This window comes from Panthera leo, chromosome E1 (genome assembly GCF_018350215.1).
Source record: "Panthera leo isolate Ple1 chromosome E1, P.leo_Ple1_pat1.1, whole genome shotgun sequence".
NCBI classification, from domain to species: domain Eukaryota; kingdom Metazoa; phylum Chordata; class Mammalia; order Carnivora; family Felidae; genus Panthera; species Panthera leo.
The window spans coordinates 32,564,453-32,587,328 of record NC_056692.1 but is presented as its reverse complement, the minus strand read 5'-3'; positions in this window follow the sequence as shown (position 1 = coordinate 32,587,328).

Sequence of the window (22,876 nt, the reverse complement as noted above, 5' to 3'; positions counted from 1 at the left end):
GGGCACAACTGAGGTAGAGGACACTTCGTACTCCAGGTACCTTGTTAGTTGAATAAAAACATTCTGAAAGGTCTTTCTAGCTTGTGAAAAACCTTGTGTATGCTTGAATTATTTTTAAAATTATCCATGTTTTTGTTAAGATTATGTGCTTTGAATCATCAGGCCATGATTCAAATAGGAGTTCTATTTCAAACTAGCTCTGTGACTTTGCTCTAGTTACTTTATTGATTTGCAGTTCAACTTTCTAAGGTGTAAAGGTGGTATAATAATAGTGTCTGCCTCAAATTTTATCTTACAAATTAAGTGTAATAACAATATATGTGAAATACTTAGCGTGGTGCTGTGAAGTGTAATGTATTATTATCTATAGATACAACTTTAGTAGTATCAGGAGTTCATTTCAATGAAATTATCTTACTGTGTGTGGTTGATACATAGTTACTGTTCAGCATGTGATTCCTCCTGCTCCCAACCTATAGGAGATATTATATATATGTGTGTATGTTTATTATATATATGTGTGTGTGTGTGTGTGTGTGTGTGTGTGTATACATACACACACACACACACACACACACATATATATATAATAACATTAAGATATAAACTAATAATAAATGTTCTAGGTGTCCTACAGACTTTATTGCCAATATGTATGGTAACAATAATAGCTAGCACTACTTTTTCATTTTGTATGGGTTATGATAAATTTTTATATTCTTTATGCTCATATTACCTGCATAGCCCAGAAAAAGGTAAATAAAATTATTGTCCCACTTCTAAAGACCTGGAAACTGAAACTTCTAGAGAGCACACATTTTCCATGCAGGGGCATAGACAGAGAGAAAACACAGAGATGTGGGAGAATTGCCGTGTAATGAAGTCTGACTATTACATATAGTAGACTGGCTTCTTAAGAATATTTGTACACATGTGCTATGACAAAAATACCTAGAGTGGTCAAAAAATGGCTAGGGAAACTATGCATTGTTAAAAATGACTCAAACATGAAATTTCATAGGTTTCAGAAAGGCTGAGAATCCTCTGTAATGGGTAAGAGAACCTTCATAAAAGTAGTCACCTTACAGAAGCAGATGGCATGGGTTGCAGTGTGAGGGACAGATAAGGTTGCTGAAAGGAAGGTGAGGATGTGAATGCTGTCAGGGCAGAGACATTTCTCGCAGCCACATGGACTCAAAAGCATTTGATAGAAAGGGTTTCAATTCATAGTGTGTGTTATTTACAATTCATTAGCGACTGTCTTCTGCCACTTAATTTGAGTGTATCTAGTTATGTTTGGGACAGTAGGTCATACATCTGTACATTGAATGGTTTATTTTGGAGTCAGTATCTTCATCTAATTCCTTTTATGTGTCTTTAAAAATAGATATTTGTTCTGGAAGTAATTTTCAGTCATTACACTTGGCCCAGAAAGAGAAGACCAAATTGTAGGGCCAAAATACCTACACAAGAAATAAGCAGGAGTACTTCTTGGGAAGGCAGTTCTTTGTCACCATCATAAATCTATCATTGGACATGTTTGTTAATCTCCCATCCCTTCAAAGGGCTCTAAATCACTGCCTTACAGATTAGCATGTGTATAAAACTTACTACCTTTCAGGTGTCAAACATTAAAAAAAAAGAAAAAAGGCATTTCCATCAGAGCGGTTATGTAAACCTGTCTGCAAAGATATGAGCTTATCTCTTTACCGGTAGTGTTTACTGCCCTGTACCATTTCCCCTCCTTGGGAACTTGCACTTGTTTCTGTTACTGGACCCAATACAACAGAAACAAAGGGTATTTTCATAGAACTTTCTCATAACCTTTGCTTCATTTTCCAGTCTTATGAGTTTTCCCCTAATACACCCAGACACTGGTTTTTCATCCCATCCTCTTTGCTGACAGAAAAATCTGAGCTCCGGTTACTCTGGTCTTGGTCCTGCAAAACAGTATGATATTTACATTGAATCAATGTTTGCCCCTTCTTATCTTATTCTTCTTTATCTCGATATTAGACCAGCCATGCGCTGGAGTTTTACTGCCTTTATTTCTTTTTTTTAATGTTTATTTATTTGAGAGAGAGAGAGAGAGAGACAGAGGGAAAGAATGAGCAGGGAAGGGGTAGAGAGAGAGGGAGACAGAATCCCAAGCAGGCTCCATCCTGTCAGCACAGAGCCCGATGCAGGGCTCGAACTCATGAACCGAGAGATCATGACCTGAGCCAAAACCAAGAATCCGACATTTAACCGTCTGAGCCATCCAGGCGCACCATTTACTAGCTTCATTTCTTGAGCCTGAGTAGTTTTCTTGTCTACTACTTAGTCCAGATTCCATGCCACCTCCTCCCACTTTCCCCAGGACAGCCCTCAACAAGGAGCCTTGTCTTATTCTGCATTCTGGTCTATTGATCAGGACTCAGGCACCCTGCTTACCTCCTAAGAAAATAATCCTCTCCCCTGGATTGGACCCAGCCCTCGTGACCTCCAACCAATATTTTGCCATCTGTCTTATTCTCTAATATTAACTGACTCCACATGTGCCCTGTGTGGCTGAATATGTCAATTAAGACCATTTCCAGAATTAGCATTGACATATTTTCACTCTGTCCCACACTGGGCCTGAATTAATACCCTTCTGGAGCTAACTGTGATAGCCAAGTCTCTGAACCCTGGTCCAGCCATAGCCTGTATCAGATGGTGCTACCACCAATAATCACATGCTAATTTATCTCTTATGTTGACCCATATTCACAAATATCTAACTTATGAAAAGACAGCTTGCTCTTAGTCTTTCTTTTCAAGATTTCTTTCCAAAATTTCAGAACATAAGATGTATTGTAAATGACTATTGTAAGCCATTTGAGTTATGAAAAGTCATGAAAGTGACAGCAAGAGTCTCTTTCATGGAGAAGTAGTAGAAAAAGGAAAAACTTAAAAGTGGGAAAATTGGGTTTTATTTTTTGCCTATTTAACATCATTCTTGGCAAACATTTGAACCAAGATGGTAAAGAAAATGGCATTTCAACATGCCATTTGGGTACCATTATCAAATTCTCATCTTAGAATTGATTTTATTTTGGAACAGCAATTGGAAGATGACGGTCAAGAATATCTATAATGAAATCTTGCAGATTTACAGAACATTTGTTTCTTATCATAGTGGAAGTACAGTTCATTATATTTCAAAGGCCCTGTTTGTAATTGGCAAAAAAACTATCCACCAACCTTAATGTTTACCAATTACCTCTCCTCCAACAAGCTACACGATTTGATTTGTTTTGGACTTGTGCAAAACCAGGCTACTCTCAAGTTTTCAGGGATCTTTCTTTCGTAGGCTCTGGAGGGGTTTTAGAAGTCTCTGACTCCCCAGAAAGGGCTACGCCTTCACTCATTTATGTGCCTCATTTATTTGCCCATGTCACTGTGTACATGCTTATATTATTAGGATCACAGCAGGGAACTAATAGCGTAGTGAAAGAGAATTTAATAAAACGCCCGTTTTAAACGATGTGGTTATGATTTAGGGAGACTAAAGCGAAAGAGCACAATGCCCTAGCATTAGCATTAGCGGATCACTCTTAACATCCTGATGTTTAAAGAGTCTATAGCCTGTTGCTAAATCTGTAAGGCCGTAGCAATATGGAGTCAGCCATAGCACAACCACTCTGAAGCAAGTCAACCAAAAGGAAACTGGGAGAATAAATACTTAGCTTCATTCAGTTGCCTTCTGCCCTCCTATCTCTTACTAGGTTCAATCCATAAAGTTCAGTCTCCCAGGAAAAAAGCAGGATGGAGAGGGTTAAGCTGTGGATCTTGAGGAAAAAAAGGACTGTATCCACCATGGTCTGTTTGAACATACAGTGTTCCTGATAATGTGTTCTTTTACAAATTAGTTTTTTAGGGGCACCTGAGTCAGTTGAATGTCTGACTCCAGCTCAGGTCATGGGTTTGAGTCCCACATCAGGCTCTGTGCTGACAGCTCAGAGCCTAGAGCCTGCTTTGGATTTTGCATCTCCCTCTCTCTCTGCCTCTCCCCCTCTTGCCCTCTCTCTCTCTCTCTCTCTCTCTCTCTCTCTCTCTCTCTCTCTCTCAAAAATAAATGAATATTAAAAAAAAATTAAAGCCATTTTTTAGAGAAGTTTTATCTTCACAGTAAAATTGTGAGGGAGGTACAGATATTTCCCATACATTCCTTTCCCTCATACTTGCATAGGCTCCCATATTATCAACACTCCCACCGGAGCAGTACACTCATTACAACTGATCAACTTACAACCTACATTGACACATCATAATCCCCCAAAGTCTGTAGTTTACCTCAGAGTTCCCTCTTGGTGTTGTACATTCTATGAGTTTGGACAGATGTATAATGGCACGATTATAGTATCATGCAGAATATGTCTAAATGTATTTTATCTCATGTCTCTTATGATTTTTCTGCCTCCCCAACCATATTATGAAATACTCAAAAACAAGAACTAAGTCTTATGTTACTTAGGTATCCCCCAGCCTACGCATTATGTCCAGCACATTGTAGGCAAGAAGTAGTTGTTTGCTGATGAATAAATAAAGACATATTGGCTTTTGTTTTTAAAATAATATGAGAGTTGTGATTCAAAATCAGTACAAGGTCATTTTCAAAATATTGCTATCCTCTCCCTTTTTTAGGGTATTCAAGTAAATATTATCCTTCAGGTGATAAAAATCAATTACATTTCCTAAATTTATAGGAGGGGCTTCTTGAGTAAAATTGCATTATTTACACAGTGCTTTAGTGAAACAATTGACTGATTCAACATGCAAGATACTTGGTTAAATTACATTCATATAATGTTGAAAATAAGATTTTTTTAGTCTTATTGACTCAAAGCTATTATCTTTGATGATGATCTTTCTACTCCCTTTGCCTGAATATCAAAAAGGCCTTTGTATATATTACTTCTGAGAAAATTACTGACACAATTCCTGGTTTGTAATATAAAGTAGTATAATTACAATTTAATGCTTCTCATTGATTGTTTGTGACTTTCTGTGTGCAATTATGTATTCAGTACACTCACATTTTCTATGAATTCTAATAGGCAGAGACTTATTTAAAGTGTAATGTGGTTCAACTGTCCTATGAAGATTCTTCATTTTTTCATAAAGATAGGTAAAATTTCAGCTGAAATTTGACATTGAAGTTTAAAGCCAGAAAGAAAAGAAGGAAGAAAGCTATTATACATTAGCAGTTTGACTTTGGCACAAAACACCAATAATAACAACAAAAACAGCTGGTTACTTCCACTAGACCCTGGACTTAGGAACCTTTAGGTAAAAACCCAGTGTTGAAAATTTCCTGATTGTATGATGCTGGCAATTGCTCATCCCCTCTGAGCCTCAGATTTTTCATTTGTAAATGAAATGTAAATTTTATTTGTGACATTACTACCTGTAAGGAATGACAGCCTATAAGAACTAAAAGACATGCCTTTTCCTTAATAGACCTACAGAATAGTTTGATTATTTCTAATATGATTTAATAGGAATTTCTTGGACTGTGAGTTTTTCCTTTTAGATTTGTAGGAAAACAGTTACTGTGTATGAGCTCTGAGAATTATTCCCTCTGTTTCAGGTTATTTTTTTCTCCAGTCTTGATTACTTTTCCTTGTATTCATGTACTGATTGGTACTCAGTTAAAGATTTGAAAAGGCAGCTATCCAAAGATCTGTATTGCTCTCTCGTCTCTGCTATTCTTACCTAAAAATTCTAGCTGTCTTAGCTTCTCCACAACTCAAGCTCCTTTTCCTCACCTGAGTGAAATTACTAGGCTCCTCTTAGATTTCCCTTTTTAAACTACAACTTGTAAACTCTATCTAGACAGTAATTTGAGACAATAAATTGGTCATACTTTGTTTTCCCTAATCTCAGAAATCACTGTCCTGGGCTGCCTGATGTTCAATATCTAAAAGGAAAACCAACAACATTGTTTTATATATTTTGTCCAGTTATTTAGTTGTTTCAGTCAATTGTGTAAATTGGGTTCCTTTTACTTCTTCTTGCCTTGAAGAAAAAGTCCTCAGATACAAGATATAGTACTCTACACAAGATAAAGTGCCCAGATACAAGATACATGGATTTCTTTTTTCTTTTTTAATCTTCAAAAAAAAATTTTTAATGTTTATTTATTTTTGAGAGATGGAGCAGAAGCGAGGGAGGGGCAGAGAGAGAGGGAGACACAGAATCTGAAGCAGGCTCCAGGCTCTGCGCTGTCAGCACAGAGCCCAACGCAGGGCTGAAACTCACCAGCCGTGAGATCATGACCTGAGCTGAAGTTGGAAGCTTAACCAACTAAGCACCCAGCACCCCAATATAGACAGATTTCTAAGTGATTTTGTGGAGTGCCGTCTCCCTAACTATACCCCACTAACTTGTTCTGGATATGTCTTGTGAACAAGAAATAAAACTGCTTTATTTTGCCAGTAAAACAATAGGTTTAATTTATTAGGCATATAAATTACTCTGTCCTGCTTGATTTACATACTCTGAAGAAATGGTATTAATGTTGCAAGTATGTTGTTTTTCATACACCTTGCAGACAATGGGAAAGTAATGGGAAGGAACATGATCTGTGTCTTCATTCCCTAAATCCAAATGCTCTCCAAATGTTGTCAATGATTTCTTCTGGTATTTTACAATATTACGTTGCCTCTTCTATAACAAAACTTTCACCAGATCTAGTAAAGTTATCCCCCATTGCTTTCTGTCTTTTTATTCTCGTACTCTTACTTCTAAAAAGAAATACACTCAGCTCTCAGGAATATCCTCAGATTAAATACCACTATAAACCCACTAAGACTAAGCCTTGAGGGGATCCAGCAGATTGGCAAGTAATTTAAATGCTTTCCAACACAAAGGTTAATTTAATTTATTAGACTACAATAAAATTTAGAATATTATTAACAACATGCATTAATATAGCCAAAATACACCAATTACAGATGAGAATATGAAGAAAATTGAGCAAATATCAGGAGGAAAAAGCCAATAGAAATAGAACTAGATGTGACATGGATGATGGAATTCATGGACAAAAACTTAACTATTTTTAACGTTTTCAAAGATTTAAAGAAAAAGATGACAATAATGAGTGAGAAGATGGAAAAACTAGTCAGAGAGAAAGACTTTCTTTAAAAAGACATATAAAATATAAATAAATATGAAGTCCTTAGAACCTTGCCTAACATTTAGTTAATGCTACCTCAATGTTTTTAAAGTGAAATATCCAAATGCTTTTTCTGCCATTCATCAAAATGCTTAGACCCAATTCTTATAATAAACACACCATATATATTCTGCCTTGTTCTGTTTTCCTTTGTTATGTGGTCTTCATGGGCCTTTCTTTTCAAGGCCCAGCTCAAGGGCAACCTGTCTCATGAAGAAACCATCAACTCATCTATAAACCAATATTATCAGTCGTAACACATTGTTCAGAATTTATTCACTCAGTTACTCATCCAACAAGTATTTATTGATTACCTACTAACTAGTAGGCACAATGTTAGGAACTGAAAATGCTGCAGGTGACAAGGCTGGTTTCTTTTATGCCACTTACATTCTGTTGAAGGAGATGTGAACAAATATGTCCATAAGTAATACTTCTTGAACTTCATAGGAGAAACAAGACTGAAACAAGGGGATGTGATTTAGACTGATAGGGAGTACTGAGAGCTACTTTTTATTGGGTTATTAGGGAAGTCCCCTCTCAGGTGGTTATATCTTAGCTGAGGCTCAAATGCTATGAAGAGTCAGCATATGAAGACTCAGGGGTAAAAATCCCCAATGAGGAATAAGCTTGGTTCATGCTATGAAGGAGAAGGAGGAGAAGGAGGAGGGGGGAGAGAAGAGGAAGGAGAGGAGGAAGGGGAAGAGGAGGAGGAAGGAGGAAGGGGATGAGGAGGAAGGAGAGGAAGAGGAGGAAGAGGAAGGGGAAGAAGAGGAAGAGGAAGAAGAAAAAGAAGAAGGGGGTGGGAGAGGGGGAAGACGACCATCAGGGCTTATCCTTCTTATCAGTTACGTTCCAGTCAGGTAAACAGAAAACATTCCAGTTATTTTAATAACTATAAATTAATTTTGAAATTGGTTAACAATGTGGTGTAAAGCAAAACAGGCAAAAAGTACATGCTGTACTAACACAGAGATACTTATGGTAAGAAGCCGATTCTATCTTAGGGCTGTGGGAGTGAAAAGAATAGGGTTCTTACAAGTGCCAGGTTTGGAAGTGTAGTCCTGTATAGCTGGAGCTGAGATCCTGAGGAGAGGTCACTGTACTGTTGATATTGGTGTCTGTGAGGGGAATAATAAAGTTGGTTCTGATAATATGGATAAACCCTGGAAACTAGAATCAACTGCCAGTGCTAGGGCAAAGAAGTGTCACTGGGGTGACACTGATAAGAAGTGTGAGCCAATAGAAAGGATTCTGTCTTTCTCATCTTTCAGTTTCCACTCTCCCTTTTGCTCCCTGTATTGGCAAAGTTTAATGCGAATCCAGCTAGAAAGCAGAAATGTGGTATGAATATCCCTAGCTCAATGTGGTTGGAATATCCCCAGTTGAGGACAAGACAGAAGCATAAGTGACTTGTGAGCATAAGTGAGTGAGCATGAGAGGACTTGTATAAAGCAAATGCAATTGTAGATAATTTGCAAAAAGTATAGATTTTTTTTCTATAAATAGAAACAAGATCAGTAGGTAACCAGGAATCTTAAGTATATTTGATTTATATATGGAAAAATGTTACTCAGGTTGCTACATGAACAGTTCATTGGAAAGTGTTAAGAGGAAAAGCAAGGACGTTCAGTTTAGAGGCAATTAAAGTACTCCAGGGGGAAGATGGGGATGGTCTCAACCTGAGAGTTAGCAGTGGAGATAAAGAGGAGAGGGTAGCTTCAGCATTATTTCCCAGAAGTTGCAGTGAAATTAGATTGAGAGGGTGAAAGAAAAGCATGAAGCAAGGATGACTCCCTTGGTTTTTAATTTGAGCAATTGGTTGAGTGGAGATGACAAATAGAATTGTGTGATCCTCCAGTTAGATCCAGCCTCTTGGGTGCAAAAGAATATTCATGATTCATTATGCAGCAATACCTTTGTGTTCCTCAGTTCAGTAAATGACATAACCGTTCCAACAGTTGTTCAAGTTAAAAACTTAGGGATCCCCTCTTCCCTTTATCTCCTCCACACCCAAATCCATTAGCAAATCCTGTGGGTTTTACCATAAAATTATCACAAATCTGAGAGAACTCCTTCCTGCTTCCATTGATTGGTATACCACAGAGCAGCCAGAGTAGGATTTGAGTTTACATTGATAGTATCACTGTGTAAGGATCAACACTCTATAAAAGCTTTCTATTATACTTAAAAATGGAACTTCTCCTTTGAAGGCTCTATCTTCTGCCTATGCCGCCAAAGTCATCCCCTACCAACCCTTCTTGTCCACTTAATTGTAGCTCCTCTGGTTTTCATGAAGTTTCTCTATCACTGTGAGATCAGTCCAGTCTCATGACCTTCACTTTTGCCATCCCATCTGCCCATAATGCACTGCCCCTGAAATCTATTGACTTGCTCACTTCACTCAAAACCCCACTCAAATTTTGTGCAAAGTGGCTTTCTCTGATCTCTTTATATGAAATACTCCCTTTCCACATAACTCTATCTCCATGCTCTACTTTAATACTGTTTCAAGTGTTTATTATTATTTGAAATTTTCATTTATTTGCTTCCTTTTTTTAACTTTTAATTAAAAAAAATCTTTTTAATGTTTATGTTTGAGAGACAGATGTGAGTGGGGGAGGGGCAGAGAGAGAGAGAGACACACACACACACAATCTGAAGCAGGCTCCAGGCTCTGAGCTGTTAGCACAGTTAGCACAGAGCCTGATGTGGGGCTCGAACTCACAGACTGCGAGATCACAACCTGAGCCAAGGTCGGATGCTTAACCAACAGCCATCCAGGTGCTCCTGCTTCCTTCTTTTTTTTGTTTTTGTTTTTTTGAATGTTTATTTGTTTTTGAAAGAGAGACAGAGCATGAGCAGGGGAGGGGCAGAGAAGGAGACACAGAATCTGAAGCAGGCTCTAGGCTATGAGCTATGAGCACTGAGCCCAACGCGGGGCTTGAACCCATGAGCTGTGAAATCATGACCTGAGCCAAAGTCAGATGCTCAACTGACTGAGCCACCCCGATGCCCCTGTTTGCTTCCTTGTTAAAGATAAATGCCCCCAATGGAATGTAACACTCTGAGTCAGGGAGGGGCTTTTTCACTCCTGTAACCCCAGTGGCTACAACAGTTGCCAGCATGTAGCACATGTTCAAGACATTTTTATACATAGATTGATTCAAGTAGATGTTCTTTTCATTATATGATTCAGATTCTTACTAGTAACAGAGCTGGAATAAAATATAAGTTTTCCTCATTTCCTTCAATTATATTCCATTGGCAGATTATCACAATTTGTGATTATACATGTAATTATTCTCTGTGAGGTGTTTTTGAAGTCTACAAGCAAAAGGAACCTGCCTATTTTGTTGACTGATGTATCCTTCTTAATTTCCACTATTCCTGAAATATAGTATATGCTTAATAAATATTTATTGAATACATGAATAAATAAATTCAAGAATATACACATGAAAAATTGATACCTTTCAATTTGTAGAGAAACAAGAAAATGGAATTAGAATGAGTTCCCTAAGCCGCTGTCCACAGGTGGCCCTGCTTCTTTAAAGCTAGCTATGAATATACTGCCCTCTCATGGTCCACTTCAGACTAAATTAGAAAAGGCACACTATATATATTCCATTATTATGTAAATTTTATTCTAAAAGGATCCCTTCTGAAAGATAACTATGCAACCAAAATTTACCAATAGGGGCTTTTTAGGCTTGTGGATGAAATTCCCATTGCAATGTACCAGGTAATAAGGCTGTACATGACAATACAATTGTAACTAAATGTATTGTGTATATCTTTCAGCCTGCATGATTTTTAAAATGCTTTCAGGATTAAAAAATAAAAGGACCTTGACCACAGAGTTTCAATATTAAAGATGGTCAGAATAATACAATAAATCCCTAGGCACCTGGCTATCAGCACAACTCCCTGCTTATTTGAAATATCTTTGTTTGCTTTTCACACTAACACCAGTCTAACTGGGAACAATCAAATAATCAATTCTGCAAAGGTGACTTTTTAAAGAACACGAATATATGTGAGCCCTGGGAGTTGAGGTAGAGATGTGGGGAGAGGGAGGCAGAGAAAAACTTGAGCCTTTGTGCATTCTGAGTGCTATACTCTTTACGCAGGGAGAAAGTAGTATTTTAGTTCTGCTCTTCCATTTCTCAATCCAGTAATGTGGCCTGCATTAATGGTGGTCTCAGAAGGGAAACATGAGCAAAAACAATGGCAGAAGGAGCCAATTTAGGAATAAAATAATTTGCATTTGTATAACACTGTGTTTGTTTGTTTGTTTGTTTTTGTTTTTTTCCTCCCTAGGTAACCAAGCGCTTGCCTGACACAAATCCTTCTCTTGAAGAAGGTCATTTTGACATCCCTCATGACTTCTGAATTGTCTCTCTCCAACAAAATGACTTACGTTTTCATGCATTCATTCCCCTGCAAATTCTTCCTCTTCTCTCTCCTCACCACAAATCTAGTCTAGTATAAATAAGCTAATTATAGAAATTCTGAGTATGAAGAGATCCTTAAGGGTCTTCTGGTCCAAAAGTTTGCAGGCAGACTTGCTCTTAATTTCTAAGTAAAAATTAATGGCAGAAACTCTAGAAAAGTGTTTTTTTTGTTTGCATAACCCATTGAGTATGTTGGATTCCTAAGATACATCCCAGACACTCTTACAATAGGAAATATAGAGTTTCTGAGCATTGGGGTCAGAAATGCATTTACAGCAAGCATTCCAGGTGATAGATATCCCTCAATGTTTTCCATCTCACGTATTAGCTATTTTCATATTGTTAAAGTTACACAATATTTTAAACATTCAAAAAGTTAAGAAACAATTAGAAAGAACTGTCAGCTAATGCAATATTCAGATTATGCACAAGTAATTTTTTTTGCCATATGAGACAGACACATTTTAAAGAAAATCTTACAGATACATTTAAAACCACATGACCAGTTTTTGATGTTCCTTCCCTCCCTAGAGTGAACTACTCCCCTGAAGTCCTTGAATATTTTATATTTGAATATTTCATTGTGAATATTTTATTCAAGTGTAACATCATACATAAAATTTCAGAAATCAGAAGTGTAGGCCTTGATAAGTTTCACAAAATGATCTACTTTGTAACCAGCACCCATATGAAGAAAGAGAACATTACCAGCACCTGAGGCACCTGGGTGGCTCAGTTGGTTAAGCGTCTGACTCCTGATTTTTGGCTCAGGTCATGATCTCACGGTTGTGAGATCAAGCCCTTCGTGGGGTTCTGCGCTGAGTGCATAGCCTGCTTGAGATTTTCTCTTTCCTTCTCTCTCTGCCGCTCCCCCACACAAATAATGGAAAACAAAACACTACCAGCACCTCTGTAAGACCGTTTCCTGGGTTATATCTCCCCTGGTGTCCCAGATGACACCCTGGAATGTTTACTTCTAAGCCCTTCATGGAAGGGTCTTAAGTTTTCCCTTTTGTTTGTTTCCCCTCTATAGCATGACTCACAAGAGGTTTACTCTGCTTTTCAGGAGTACTTGACTTCTTATCTTTCCACTATTATATGTTTAATATGTGCCTAGTGATTCAAAGTGGAAACCAGTGTGTGGTGATCTTGTTTGTTTCTGTCATTCTGTTAGCCTGGGATTTGTTCCCCTCAAATCCTGCCTGTTTCAGACTCTATAATGCCATTACAAGATTCTTTGTGTGTGTGTGTGACTATTTTTAAGAAGTTTTACATTTTAGGTTTATAGAAAAAGGAAAGAATAGAGTTCCCATATAACCTTCTCTCTGCCCAGTTTCCCCTATCATTAACATCTTGCATTAGGGTGACGTATTTGTTATCATTGATGAGCCAGAAATGACAAATTACTAACTGAAGTCCATAACTTACATTAGGCTTTACTCTTTGTGTTGAACTTCCTATGAATGTTAACATATGGACAGTGTATGATACCATTACAGTATCATCCAGAAAAGTTTTACTGCCCTATAAATCCTCTGTGTCCCACCTGTTCAGCCCTCCCTCACCCCAAACCCTTGCAACCCCTGATTTTTTACCGTAGCTCTAGCTTTGCTTTTTCTAGAACGTCATATAGTTAGAATCATAAAGTACATAGCCTTTACAGATTGGCTTCTTTCACTTAGTAATATGTATTTAAGTTTCCTCCATATGTTTTTAGTGGCTTAATAGCTCCTTTTTATTGCTGAATAATGTTAACCTGTATGGATATATGTTATTTATCCATTTACCTGTTGAAAGCCATCTTGGTTGCTTCAAAGTTTTTACTATTATGAATAAAGCGGCTATTAACATTTATGTGCAGGGTTTTGTGCAGATATAAATTTTCAGTTCACTTGGGTAAATACCAAGGAGTGGGGTTGTTAGGTTCCAGGGTATGAATATATTTCATTTTGTAAAATATTGCCAAACCATTTTCAAATGCAGCTATACCATTTTGCATTCTCATTAGCCATCAATGAAGCTTACTGCTGGTCCATATCCATACCAGCACTTGGTGTTGTCAGTGTTTTAAAGTTTGGCTATTCTAATAGGTTTAGTGGTGACACAATGTTATTTTAATAATTTTCAGTTTTCTAATGACATATGACATGGAACATTCTTTCAAAAGCTTATTTGCTCTCTATCTTCCTTGGTGAGGCGTCTGCCCAGATTTTATGTCCATTTTAAAAAATCAGATTATTATTATTGAGTGTTAAGACTTCCTTGTGTATTGTAGATAACAGTCTTTATCAGATGTCTTTTGCAAATATTTCTTACAATTTATGGCTTGTCATTCTCTTGGCATTGTCTTTCACAGAGCAGAAGTTTTAAATTTAATGAAGCCAGAATTCTCATTTTTTTTCTTTCATGGGTCATGCATTTGTTGCTCTAAGAATTCATTGCTAAACCCATCACCTGGATCATCTCCTCTGTTACATTCTAGGGCTGGGATAGTTTAGTATTTTACATTTCTACCTATGACCCATTTTGAATTATTTTCTGTGAAAGACGTAAGGTCTGTGTCTAATTTCATTTAGGTTTGTTTTGTTTTATATGTGGATATTTTGTTCCAGCATCATTTGTTGTAAGACTCTTCTTTCTTAAATCTATTACCTTTGCTCCTTTGTCAGAGATCAATTTGTGTGCGTTATGTCTGGACTCTCTATTCTGTTCCTTTGATCTATTTGCCTATCTTTTTGCCAGTGCTGCCTTGTCTTGATTACTGTAGCTTCAGGTCAGGCAGTGTCAGTCGTCTGACTTTGTTCTTCTCTTTTGATATTGCTTTGGCTATCCTGAGTCGTTTGGCTTCCCTCATAAATTTCAGAATCACAAAATAACTTGCTGGGATTTTTTATTGCAATTGCATTGAATCTATAAGTCAAGTTAGGAAGAACTGACATCTTTACAATATTGAGTCTTGTCAATCTTGATTATGGAGTATTTCTCCATTTATTTAAATCTTCTCTGATTTCTTTCATCAGCTCTTCTTGAAATGTAAATAGTAACCAACTGTTTTGGTTCTTCTCAGCAAGATTATTGGTGTATTTAAAGCCTTTCTGTTACAGCTGGAAGTGGGTTGTTCTCCCAGACTGTACTTAAGGTCCCTAAAGCTTGACATCCATTGTAATGCAGAAATAGATTAGAATTTAATATAAACTATTATTTATAGAATTTATATTGATAGAATTTAATATAAAATATAATTTAATATAAAGAACCACACACATTTCAGGGTTGACAATGCGTTTAAGTCAAGTACAGAACATAAAATCAAATGCTTTGGAGTTATACAATGTGGGCTCAAATCCTTGATCTAATATTTGCTATAAAACTCTGACCAGTTATTTGGTATCTGTGAGCATCAGTTCCCTAATGTATGCCCAAGTATATAAACATTATCAACTCAATATTGTTTGCTAGGAGTAAATGGTAAAGCACGTTTAAATTGCTTAATGAATGATAGGTGGTACTCAAAATATTATTTTTACATGTATTTTATCATTGATTATGGATTTAAGTAAATCAGGCATTTGGATAACTCAAGCATTTTGTCATTGATTGTGGACTTTGATAAAGCAAGCATAAATAAGCAAATAAGAAATATTTTTTTATTCTTTTTGCCAAAGAGATCTGACACTATGCCAGGGATGCGGAAATTTTTCTGCTCAGTCACTAAAATAAACCCTGAAGAGATGTCACGAAGACGCTACAAATATCGCAATCAACCATTTACTCATTTCAGGAAGTCCACTGCCCCCAAACTATCTTCTGATATTCAAGAATTTAGGTAATATGTCTACTTTTAATACTATCACCAAGTTATGAAACTTAACTGTGACTCTTTGCATGTACTCAGTTCCCAGTGCTAGTAAATATATTTTACATTAGAAATATCTCTAGGGGCGCTGGCTGGCTCAGTCGATTAAGCATCCGACTTCGGCTCAGGTCACAATCTCGCGGTCCGTGAGTTCGAGCCCCGGGTCAGGCTCTGTGCTGACAGCTCGGAGCATGGAGCCTGTTTCAGATTCTGTGTCTCCCTCTCTCTCTGCCCCTCCCCTGTTCATGCTGTGTCTCTCTCTGTCTCAAAAATAAATAAACGTTAAAAAAAATTAAAAAAAAAAAAAAAGAAATATCTCTGGATACTGACCCACTTTGGCATTTCCACGGTCTCAACTTGGGCTATCACCATATTTTGCCTACTTGTTTTCTAACAGCTCTGACTTTTATATCTTCTCCCATCACAGGGTGTTCTCTGCACAGTTGCTAAGTTTTTGATTTATATAAAACATAAAAATAAACATTTTACTCATGACCTACAACTATTTAATTGCCTCCTACCTTGTATCCCATGTTAGTTCCCACATATCCTGCATTGAAATGATTTAAAGTCAATCTCAGAATTAATACTTTTTATTCCCAGCCTAGTCCAGTGACTAATTCATCCTGGTTTTAACACTGAAATTCTCACATGCCAGGAAAACCTTTATTTCAAGGAAAACTGGCATGATTTGTCATCCTAGATACACTGAATCAGACGTTCTGGTGGTAGATCCAGAAAACTATGTTTTTGAACATGCTTCTCCAGTGATTCTTATTCACAGAAAATGTCGGTGAGCCACTGGCCTACAAATAGATAATCTCCATTTTTGCATTATATAATGTCATTTTGGACATAATTTTATTACAATTTCTTTGTTTAGTATTGTCTCGCACACCAAACGTATGACCTCCTTGACATTAAAGACAATGCTACTTATTTTTTAATCCACAATGACTAAAGATAGTTGAATCTCATTATTAAAAATATATATATGAATATAGTGTGTACTTCGATTTTCCTATGGGGTAATTTTTTTTTTCTTTTTAAGTTTGGCAAAATGAATGGATGTGAGCGAGGATGACTGAAATTTGATATTAAATAATTTAAATTTTCTTTTCTTGATTTCCACTAACTAATATGTTGTTGATCTATTATTTACAATGAGTGTCCATGTAATGAAATATCTTTACCCGTGTTCTGGTCTAAGTCCTATTTGAGTCTCTGTTGAATGAATCAACACACAAAAATTGTGAATACCATGCCAGTGGCCACATACAAGTATATGCATACACTGCTTAAAAAGCAGAATAGCCTCGGGGTGCCTGGGCGGCTCAGTCAGTTAAGCGTCTCACTCTTTACTTTATTTTATTTTTAACATGTATTATCAAGAGACAGAGAGAGACAGAGCATGAGCATGGGAGGGGCAGAGAGAGAGGAGACACAGAATCTGAAGCAGGCTCCAGGCTCTGAGCTGTCAGCACAGCACCAGATGCAGGGCTCAAACTCACAAACCGCGAGATCATGGCCCTAGATGAAGTCGGACACCTAACCAACTGGGCCACCCAGGTGCACCTTAAGCATCCTACTCTTAATTTTGGCTCATGGGATGATCTCACGGTTCATGAGTTTGAGCTCCATGTCCGGCTCTGTGCCCTCAGCGAAGAGCCTGTCTGAGATTTTGTCTCCCTCTCTCTCTGTCCCTCCCCTGCTAGCTCTCTCCCTCTCTCAAAATAAATAAAAATAAGCTTTAAAAAAAAGCAGAATAGTCTTTAAACAAAGATATTTAGAAGAGAATGTGTTTTCATTTAAGTGCAACAATTAAGGTGTTCTTTTTTGAAATATTATGCCATTATTCTCATTTAAAAGATCACAATCATTATACAATTGAACATGATTTCTTAGTTATTTTGGTAACAAATGTGAATTTGTGATATCACAAGTGATCAAACTCTCTGATTTTCTTTTTACATTTGAGCATGGAAATACTAAATAAATTCAAAAGAGTATCCTTCTTTGGGTTAAATACCATGAAAAATGTATACATAAAAAATAAATCTCAAACCCAGTGCTTCTTTTCAGGCATCATTTTGGCTTGAAATCCCAGAATTAAGACTTGGATGGGACATAATTTTAGGAAATGGCTAAAAATACCTTAAATTCCTTGGCAAGTCCTTAATGGATATTTACTTTAAGATTTTTCTCATAGGACGTTTGCTCATAAGCTATGTATTGGTCTTGCAAAAATTATTTGAGGATTTTAGAACCATAAGCAGTGATTAAGTTAAATCTCAGTCAGCAATGTCTTCGTGGTATTTCAGACAGCGATCATTTTCATACAACACATAACTCCCTCCATTCATGGTGGCTCCTAATAGTATGAATGAATAAATACTGAATGGTTACCAAAGTACAAATAGCCAACATTTAGTTGAGTAATTCAATTGAATAATTTAACAAACATTCACTGTATGTGGGTTCTTCTTTCTTATCCTATACTGTTTTGAGCCTAGGAATACAATAATAACTGTAGCATAGAAACTGTTATGGGAAATATTGGGAGAGAGATACCCACAAACACATGAAACCTGTATGTCTCCAGGATCGCAATAAAAGTAAACACTTCTTGTTCTTGGTTCTGCTTCCATGTTAACACCCTATTTTCTTTTGATATCTAGATCTGACTTGATTATGTAATGAATCATCCAAACTGCAACACACAACACACTGATAATTAGAGCCACTGGACACACACACAGTCATAGATACATAAATACACACATGTATACTCATGAAATATTTATTTAAAAAATGCTTTAATGTTTATTTTTGAAAGAGAGAGAGAGAGAGAGAGAGAGAGAGAACACGAGCAGGGGAGGGGCAGAGAGTGAGGGAGACACAGAATCCGAAGCAGACTACAGGTTCTGAGCTGTCAGCACAGAGCGCAATGTGGGGCTCTAACTCAAGAACCACAAGATCATGCTGAGCTAAAGTTGGATGCTTAACCCACTGAGCCACCCATGTGCCCATGAAGCATTTATTTATTGAGTTAAATTGATATTATTATATTGGTACATTGAATTGGATTTAAAAAAATGAACCATTATGCAATTAACTAATTTTCTACTTAAAGCACTTCTGTTATTGATACAACTTGGCATCATTTACCAGTTTAAGAAAAAATAAGTGAAATTAATTTAGAACAGTTGTTTCATCTAAATATAAAGTTATGTTTCAGAAGGTTATATAGAAACATATTTCCAGCAACTGCAAATGTTAAAGCATTGTCTTCTGAAATAGTTCTTCAGGTAACTACGAACATTGAAATATATGCCCATGCTTGTTTAGCAGATTTGTTTCTTTTGCTTTCCATGTCCTATGATTGATATACTATGATTGCTATCCCATGAGCCACATGGAAAATGGTAAATATTTGAGTATATTGTGAGTTCATCATTATGTACATTATTAAAATAGAAATCTGGTACTTTTTATTAAAAAGAGAACTATAATTTTCTAGCTTATTCAACTGAATTTCTTACAAAATCAAAAGTAATTCAAAACTCAAAGATGAGGGGCACCTGGGTGGCTCAGTCGGTTAGGCATCTGACTTTGGCTCAGGTCATGATCTCACGGTTTGTGGGTTTGAGCCCTGCATCAGGCTCTGTGCTGACAGCTTGGAGCCAGAGCCTGCTTCAGATTCTCTGTCTCCCTCTCTCTCTGCCCGTCCCATGCTCATGCTCTGTCTCTCTCTGTCTCTCAATAATAAATAAACATTAAAATAAAATTATAAAAAAAACTAAAAGATGAATAAAAAGTTGTAAAATTACATTATAGTGGTACAGATTTTCATCAGACACGCTAAGATCACACAGCAAAAGTGTTCCTTAACTAATGTGCCTTGCATATGGTCTACTCAGTCTCTCTTTCTTAGCAATTATTTTCTGGTTCCCACTAACTCTTGAATGATGGATGGCCTAGTAGCTCCATGGATTTCAGGCCCCCATGGCATGAACCTTGCAACAATTGCTTGGTGTTCAAGTGACTAGTAGAAGCAGCAGGATTAAATACTTCTTTACCATCATTCAACATCAAGGAGCTAGCTGGTCTGAACCAGGGGTTTCTGAGCACATTTTGCTGTGTTAAAGGGTGTCTTGCACACTTAAATGAAGGGTGTGAACCACCTTGTATATGGTAAAAATGATCACATGTGCTCTTTCAGGTTTAACCACATGTGAAATTAAAAACCATTTTCATTACACATGTATTTCACATGATAATATATAATACCTTAGCAGAAACTGAAAGTTCAACATGGACTTTTACCAATTACATCTCAGTTTATTTTAATGCAATTAATAATAATAGTGCTCAATTTAAAAAAATGAAAAATCCAGGGCACTTGCTAAACCTGATGGAATTTGGGACAACAGTGAAACTGGGATATAAGTCACAATATCACTGATCTACCCCCGTATCACTTATTCTCATTTTAAGGAGTAGCTCACATAAGTCCCTGTGAATCATAAATGATGTTTCCTTCTACTTTGTGTGATGATTCTCCAGTTTTAGTGCTAAAGCTTCCTGGCCACGTGTTCTTTGCTTCTTGTCCTGGCATCCATTCTCTTGCAGCAATTTCTGCTGCTGTCATTCCCTCTCAGCGGTACCCGTGCTGACATTGCTGTAAGCAATCTCCTCTAGTTGCCAAATTTTAGTGAGGAATACATACCTTCCTTCCAATTATGTTAAACTTTATTATTAGACTGGGAAGCAGGGCACCTCACACTCTAAGTTTCCTACAGTGCTTTATTTTTGCACATTTATTCAGTTCATTATATTTCTTCTGTCTTTAATAATTTGACTCAAATTCCCTGGAGACATACAAGAGATCGTTTGAATGATTCCACTTTCTCATTTTTAACCTGAATTTCCATGTACTTGTTTTGAGATGGATTCCTTCTTTTACATGAGCTCTGCTTGGAGATTAAGAGTTAGCCAATGCCTTCCGACTTCTTAATTCATAATCCTGGAGAACAGCTATCACCCGACACATCTCATCCTGGACCCTCCAATAAAAGCAAATGATGACTTTTGCAAATCAAGTTTCAGGGAAGCAGACAAATATACTGAAATAGGACTGGATTTACACAGGTTATGTGGCTTAAATTGTTGACCTGGAATCCTGCATACAGAAATAATGGCAGTCCAGTATTGTGATTTATGTTCCTGTTTCAATGAGAATAGGAAGAATGAGTCAAAGAAAGTTATACAAGGAAGATGCCGTTTGAGGTAGATTACTTATGGTAGCTTGATCAGAATTCCTTAAGCAAATAGAAGAAGGAAGGACACTTTAAGTAGGGAGAAATCACATGTTTCAGTGAAGTGATATGTGGAAAATTGCCACCTATTTAAAAATTAATGGATGTTCTGGCAGATAGAATGAAGAGTTTGGGGCAGGAGGCGATAGGAGTTAAGATACTGTCAAAGATTTTGCCACTTAAGAAATCTGGACTTTATTTATGAAAAGCCCACAGCTAACATCATCCTCAACGGGGAAAAACTGAGAGCTTTTTCCCTGAGATCAGGAACACGACAGGGATGCCCACTGTCACCGCTGTTGTTTAATATAGTGCTGGAAGTTCTAGCATCAGCAATCAGACAACAAAAGGAAATCGAAGGCATCAAAATTGGCAAAGATGAAGTCAAGCTTTCGCTTTTTGCAGATGACATGATATTATACATGGAAAATCCGATAGACTCCACCAAAAGTCTGCTAGAACTGATACATGAATTCAGCAAAGTTGCAGGATACAAAATCAATGTGCAGAAATCAGTTGCATTCTTATACACTAACAATGAAGCAACAGAAAGACAAATGAAGAAACTGATCCCATTCACAATTGCACCAAGAAGCATAAAATACCTAGGAATAAATCTAACCCAAGATGTAAAAGATCTGTATGCTGAAAACTATAGAAAGCTTATGCAGGTAATTGAAGAAGATATAAAGAAATGGAAAGACATTCCCTGCTCATGGATTGGAAGAATAAATATTGTCAAAATGTCAATACTACCCAAAGCTATCTACACATTCAATGCAATCCCAATCAAAATTGCACCAGCATTCTTCTCGAAACTAGAACAAGCAATCCTAAAATTCATATGGAACCACAAAAGGCCCTGAATAGCCAAAGTAATTTTGAAGAAGAAGACCAAAGCAGGAGGCATCACAATCCCAGACTTTAGCCTCTACTACAAAGCTGTCATCATCAAGTTAGCATGGTATTGGCATAAAAACAGACACATAGACCAATGGAATAGAATAGAAACCCCAGAACTAGACCCACAAACGTATGGCCAACTCATCTTTGACAAAGCAGGAAAGAACATCCAATGGAAAAAAGACAGTCTCTTTAACAAATGGTGCTGGGAGAACTGGACAGCAACATGCAGAAGGTTGAAACTAGACCACTTTCTCACACCATTCACAAAAATAAACTCAAAATGGATAAAGGACCTGAATGTGAGACAGGAAACCATCAAAACCTTAGAGGAGAAAGCAGGAAAAGACCTCTCTGACCTCAGCCGTAGCAATCTCTTACTCGGCACATCCCCAAAGGCAAGGGAATTAAAAGCAAAAGTGAATTACTGGGACCTTATGAAGATAAAAAGCTTCTGCACAGCAAAGGAAACAACCAACAAAACTAAAAGGCAACCAACGGAATGGGAAAAGATATTTGCAAATGACACATCGGACAAAGGGCTAGTATCCAAAATCTATAAAGAGCTCATCAAACTCCACACCCGAAAAACAAATAACCCAGTGAAGAAATGGGCAGAAAACATGAATAGACACTTCTCTAAAGAAGACATCCGGATGGCCAACAGGCACATGAAAAGATGTTCAACGTCGCTCCTTATCAGGGAAATACAAATCAAAACCACACTCAGATACCACCTCACGCCAGTCAGAGTGGCCAAAATGAAGAAATCAGGAGACTATAGATGCTGGAGAGGATGTGGAGAAACAGGAACCCTCTTGCACTGTTGGTGGGAATGCAAATTGGTGCAGCCGCTCTGGAAAGCAGTGTGGAGGTTCCTCAGAAAATTAAAAATAGACCTACCCTATGACCCAACAATAGCACTGCTAGGAATTTATCCAAGGGATACAGGAGTACTGATGCATAGGGGCACCTGTACCCCAATGTTTATAGCGGCACTCTCAACAATAGCCAAATTATGGAAAGAGCCTAAATGTCCATCAACTGATGAATGGATAAAGAAATTGTGGTTTATATACACAATGGAATACTACGTGGCAATGAGAAAAAATGAAATATGGCCTTTTGTAGCAACATG